This window comes from Sminthopsis crassicaudata, chromosome 3 (assembly GCF_048593235.1).
Source record: "Sminthopsis crassicaudata isolate SCR6 chromosome 3, ASM4859323v1, whole genome shotgun sequence".
In the NCBI taxonomy this organism is placed as follows: Eukaryota; Metazoa; Chordata; class Mammalia; order Dasyuromorphia; family Dasyuridae; genus Sminthopsis; species Sminthopsis crassicaudata.
In genome coordinates, this window is record NC_133619.1 from 18,621,198 (window position 1) to 18,627,684 (window position 6,487).

Below are 6,487 nucleotides of genomic sequence, written 5' to 3' on the forward strand. Positions count from 1 at the left end.
ACAGAACTAAGGATATTGTATCCTATCATATCTATGTTGAGTCATTCTGTGTCCTTACGCTTAAGTCTGGAGGACCAGTTAATGCTGTTATAACTACGTCCTTGCTTTTTCCTTGCATTGCAAGTCTCTCTAATTAGGGCAGGTTAAATTATATATATTTTAATATAATGAATCTTGTTGATGCAATACTCTAGCATGCTAGGCTCTGAGGGGAAGCAAGTATGAAAGATCTTACTGTTCACAATCTGAATTTGTAAGCAACCAAGTAAATTATTTATTGAATTTATCATCTTCTTATTAAGAGTTATATATTCCTGTGTAAGATAAGATAAGATCATTGAAATATTTCAGGATGGAATGGGAATAATTAGACAAAGATGAAGAAGATTATGGAACAAAGATATAAATCTAATAATTAGTAAGGTTAAAATGAGAAACTTTTAAAAAATAGCTTTTTATTGGCAAAACATATGCACAGGTACCTTTTCAACATTGCCCCTTGCAAAAAATTCTGTTCCAACTTATCCCCTCTTTCCCTCCACCCTCTCCCCTAGATGGCAGGCAGTCCCATCCATGTTAAACATGTTAAAGTATAACATCTTTTGTTTTAAAGAACAGAATTTCCATGCAATTGTCTTAGAGGAGAGTAACTTTGGAACTATCTCTTGTTACCTCAAAGGGAAATGTAATTTTACTTTAGTTTATTATATAATTTGGGTGTAGATCATGTTCTGAACTATAAGCAATTTACATATGAACAAGTCATTTGAGATATTTTTATAGATCCCACTGCAAGACTTTTTTTTTTTTTTTTTTTGGTTGCAATTGAAATTAAATAAGGCTTTTATATGTAAGTCCATTTGTGTAGCGAGCTGTCGTCTCCAGAAGCTGCCGGATCGCTCTCTGGGAAGAGATCTGCTGTGTCTACTCAAATCTCTCAGACAGATTCTTCTTCCTGTAACGAACCGTTGTCTCCAGGCAGTTGCTGTTAACTCTTGTCCAAAGAAGTGACTTCCCTTCCTGCAGAGAGCCCCGTCAAGCCTGATGCAATTCAGAGTCTTCTCTTGAATCCTGGCTCTGAATCTCCTCCAACTCTTATCCTTCTTCAGGCCGATCTGCCCTCTGCGCCCAGTGCTGTCTCTTTTTATCCTCCCAGAGAATGGGCGTGGGATAATGCAAGGGCTTCTGGGAAGAACCACCCCAGCCAATGAGCTTGCCCCCTCTATCAAGTCAACCTGAGTTCTCACCTTGTAATTGTCCAGAAAACCTGAATTCTCACCTTGTCACTATCCAGACAACCTCAGTTCTCACTTAGTAATCCTAACATCTCCCCCTTTCTTTTGATTTAGAACATAGGACAGTCATGACCTTGAAACATAAATCCATCAATATGGGAAGTATTACAGATAATTACATAAATTACATAAGCACATAGTAACATAGTAACATAACACATGCTAGAAGTATATAACATAATCATAATCATAAATTGAAAATTTATAAATGTCCATAAGTCCATTGTCCATTATTCTCATCTTGTGTGAGGAAGTCCAATGATTCCTGCTGGTTTTTAAGTTCTTTAACAGTCTTCTTATTATCCATGCTCTTTCAGTGTCAGATGTTTCTTAGATCTTCTCCTTTATTTTGAGGTCTTTCTCTTTTTCTGCCTCTCTCTGATGGACAAGGCGAATATGACTCGTTGGCACCCATCTGATTCCTTCTCCTGCTGAAGAAATACAAGCAAACCCTCTCCCCCAGGCAGTTAACCTATCTGGTCCCTTCCATTCACCACTTTCTGGATCTCTCCACATCACCTGGCGATTATCTAAGGACAGTGGAGATGCTCTCACTGGACACTGCCCTTCTGGTGGGTTATAAAACCTGTCTGCTGGAGCCAGTGCATCTTTGTCAAAAATTAGAAAATTAATGGTATAGAGAACTAAATTTAGAAGTTCCCTAGGGCTACCTGTGGTTCCCCCTTTCTTTTGTTTTTGGAGGAGTGTCTTAATATCTCTGTTTCTTCTCTCTACTATTGCCTGCCCTTGAGGATTAAAGGGTATGCCCGTGGTATGTAAAATCTTATACTGTGCACAAAAGTGTGTAAAATGTTTGGACGTATATGCAGGTCCATTGTCTGTTTTTATTGCTTGTGGCACACCCATAATTGCAAAAGCTTGTATAAGGAATTCAGTGACCACTCGGGCTGTCTCTTTTGCTGCTGGCATTGCAAATGTGAATCCTGAAAAGGTGTCTACCACAACATGAATAAAAGATAGACGACCAAAAGATTTATAATGGGTCACATCCATTTGCCAGATTTCATTGGGTCTCAAACCACGAGGATTCTTCCCTGGAGGGAGTGTAGGAGCATGGAAAGGAAGACAAGCTGTACAGCTTTTTACTATGCTCCTAGCTTCCTCTCTTGTGATTCCAAATTGTAAACGTAAAGCTCGAGCAGCCTGATGATATTTAGAATGAGATTCTTGCGCTTCCTGAAATAAAGGACTACTGGCTAACATGGTTAGAAGGCTATCTGCCATTGAATTTCCATCAAAAATAGGACCTGGGAGTCCACTATGTGAGTGGACATGCAAGATATAAATCTTGCCTGGATGTTTTCTCACTTGCTCTTGAAGTTCCTTAAAGAGCTGATAAATATTGGAGGCTGCAAATTTTATTTGGGCTGTGGCAATTCTTTGTACTACACCTACTGAATAGGCTGAATCAGTAATTATATTTACGTCTCCTGGGTAATAAGTGAGAGCTAGCATGATAGCAAATAATTCATTCTGTTGAGTGGATTGAAAAGGAGTCCTGATTACTCTCTTTATGGTTAAATCATGAGAGTATATGGCACAAATATTTTCTTTGGAGGCATCTGTAAAGATTGTTGGTCCTTTAAGAGGAACCTTAGAAACCTTTTCTTCAAAAATCCATCGCCAATTATGTAGTAGCCGGGTAATCTTTAATGGAGATCCATGTGCAAAATTTGGAGCGGTGGCCAATAAAATTTGCCATTCTGGGATGTTCTCACAGCATACATTAATCTGTGCGTTAGTATAGAATGTGTATATTTTTTCAGGACTTATCCCAGATAATTGTGTTACTCTCTTAATAGCCTTTAATAAAATCCTAGCCACAAGCACTGGGTAAGGTGTAAGGCTTTGTTCTGGTTGTGCTGGGAGGTTCACCCACTCAATCACTCTGTCTCCTTGATGAAGGACTGCTGTGGGTGCCTCTTTTGTAGCAAAAACTGATATTTCCAAGGGTTTTTGAGTGACTCTTTCAACCACATTGGATAAAGCCAGTTCAACTTCTCTCAAAGCCTTTTGTGCTTCTTTTGTAAGCTGGCGTGGTGAATTTAAAGCACTGTCTCCCCTTAAAATATCATATAGTGGTTGCAATTGACAGGTAGTCAAGCCTAGCACGGGACGCATCCATTGGATATCTCCTATCAATTTCTGGAAGTCATTTAAGGTGTTTAGCTTCTCTGTTCTTAAGGAGAGTTTTTGTACTGTAAGCACCTTAGGATATACTTCATATCCTAAATATTGAAAAGGAGCATGTCTTTGAATTTTTTCTGTAGCTATATGCAGTTTGTAGTACTTTAATGTTTCCATGGTCCTTTGTAGACATGCCTCTAACATTTGTTCCTCAGGTGCACATCCCAAAATATCATCCATATAATGTAACAATATTACTTTTGGAAAGGCTTTTCTTACTGGAGCAAGAGCAGCTGCAACATACATTTGGCACATAGTAGGGCTGTTTTTCATTCCCTGTGGCAAAACTGTCCATTCATATCTTTTATAAGGCTCAGCCAAATTAACACTAGGCACTGAAAAAGCAAATCTTTTCATATCCTCCTTATCTAGAGGAATAGAATAGAAACAATCCTTAATGTCTATAACCCATAGAGGCCATTCTCTTGGCAACTGAGTAGGAGATGGAAGTCCAGGCTGAAGAGTTCCCATAGTTTCCATCTGTTCATTTACTCTTCTTAGATCAGTTATCATCCTCCATTTTCCAGATTTCTTTTTCACCACAAATACTGGGGAATTCCAAGGACTTAGAGAAGGCCGCAAGTGTCCTTGGTCAAGTTGTTCTTGCACTATGTCTAATAAGGCCTGAATGAAGGCCCCACGTTGGGCGCCAATTGTAGCGAGCTGTCGTCTCCAGAAGCTGCCGGATCGCTCTCTGGGAAGAGATCTGCTGTGTCTACTCAAATCTCTCAGACAGATTCTTCTTCCTGTAACGAACCGTTGTCTCCAGGCAGTTGCTGTTAACTCTTGTCCAAAGAAGTGACTTCCCTTCCTGCAGAGAGCCCCGTCAAGCCTGATGCAATTCAGAGTCTTCTCTTGAATCCTGGCTCTGAATCTCCTCCAACTCTTATCCTTCTTCAGGCCGATCTGCCCTCTGCGCCCAGTGCTGTCTCTTTTTATCCTCCCAGAGAATGGGCGTGGGATAATGCAAGGGCTTCTGGGAAGAACCACCCCAGCCAATGAGCTTGCCCCCTCTATCAAGTCAACCTGAGTTCTCACCTTGTAATTGTCCAGAAAACCTGAATTCTCACCTTGTCACTATCCAGACAACCTCAGTTCTCACTTAGTAATCCTAACACATTTGTGTTGCCAATGAATCTAGGGATAAATGTAACCTACTGATAAAGAGTACTGATAACTGTATAATCATGGTTTTCTTAAATATCTTATCCTCTTAAGCAGGGGTTCTCAAACTACTGCCCATGGGGCAGATGCTGCGCTGAGGACGTTTATGAGGCCCACCGAGTTATGGCAAATGGGCTGAGGGGCGGAGACAGAGTGTGAGCTTTTGTTTTTACTATAGTCCGGCCCTCCCACAGTCTGAGGGACAGGGAACTGGCCCCTATTTAAAAAGTTTGAGGACCACTGCTCTTAAGGTAAGAATAACTAGAATGGAAAATTTGGGGAAAGCACAAAGTCAGAAGCAAGATGACATATCCCAGTGATTCTTCTGGGTTTCCCCTTCATCAGTGCAGGTCCCCCAAAACTGATGTCTTCCACAACTATGTCCACATCTGTGAAAAAGCTGGAGGAGGAAGCTTGAGGTGGACATGTGTAAACGTGGCATCTCTAACATACTGGATATCCACAACTTTATCCCACATAACACAATTGGTTCTCAGCCACACCGAATTAACAGCTATCCCTCCTGTGGCAGAACTGAAGAATTCGGAAGTGCCGAACTTTTTCATAACTAAAATCAAGAGCTGAATGTGAATCAGGAGCCTCCAGATACTCAAACACCCAAGTTTTGGTTTGAACAGGCTAAATACTTTGTCCTGAGAATTTGGCTCTTTACCAGACCTGGAGGTCTTTGATGACTTAAAACAACTTGAATAAAAATTCTCTTTCTGCAAACTTCTACTATCCTGCCTAAGTGACAATGATTTTGAAATCATGTCACCAGATATTGGGAAGCTCAAAAAGTTGCAGATATTCAGCTTTCGGGATAATGACCTAATTATTGTAGCAACTCCCATTTCTGTGAATCTATGTCTTGTGACATGTCTTGGCTCTGGTTAAAAAGGTTTCAGAAGGGGAGGCTCAGATAATGTAATCTCAATTCTGCCTGTCACAGACAGCACCCAGAAGAAGACACACCTATATTGCTTGCGATTTTGCTCTGCCATCTTGTTAATTGTAAAATAAAGGACCCCATCATCCCTCATTTAAGGTCTCTGGTCATGGAGAGAGCCACTGACTCAACTTATTGGTTATTGCTAGCCTAATTAATAAATTGTGCTCAGACTTTTGTATCTCAATTTAATTTATATTTACAAGTCAGGAAACTGAGGTATAAGAAGAAGACATCTAAAATCACAAAGGCAGTAAGCGTTCAAGGTTAAATTTGAACCCAGTACCTCTGGTTTCACAATCAGTATTTTAATAGCTATTAAAGTTTCAACTGCACTCGAATTTTTGGGACACACTATACAGGTGTACTAAAATAATTTGGACTCTAACAGGCTGCAGTGGAGTCAAACTCATAAAAGCTGGGTCTACTAAACTACATAATTATCCTTGAAGGCTGCATAATGATTAAAAAAAAACCATAAACATTATATATGGTCTATTACATTTTTATTTTGTTAAATTTTTTTTTTTAATTTTGTTCTAGGAGCAACAATAACTGATCCCAGATCCTCTGTATCACAATGGACAGGAAGTTGTCTTCAGAGGCAGCAAGACCTACATTCCTGTCTCACCTCTGACATGTCCTGGGCAAGTCGATTCCAGTGCCAAAAGGTAACTCTCTAAAGGCTTTCCACTGTAGAACAGGGGCATCAATAGCTTTCCCTAGTGATATTTTATTTCTATATGAACAATAATGATAATAATAATTATATTGCTTAATAATAATTATTTAATGCCTTAAGGTTGGCAAAATACTTTTTATCCTCACAACAACCCTGGGAGGTAGGGGCTATTATTGCTCTCATTTTATA

General features: G+C 39.7%; 1 pseudogene; it reads left to right on the forward strand.

Annotated features, from left to right (window-relative positions):
• Nucleotides 1–4,793: 4,793 nt before the first annotated feature.
• Nucleotides 4,794–5,846, forward strand: LOC141564798 (ras suppressor protein 1 pseudogene; annotated as a pseudogene).
• The last annotated feature ends 641 nt before the right edge of the window (nt 5,847–6,487 follow it).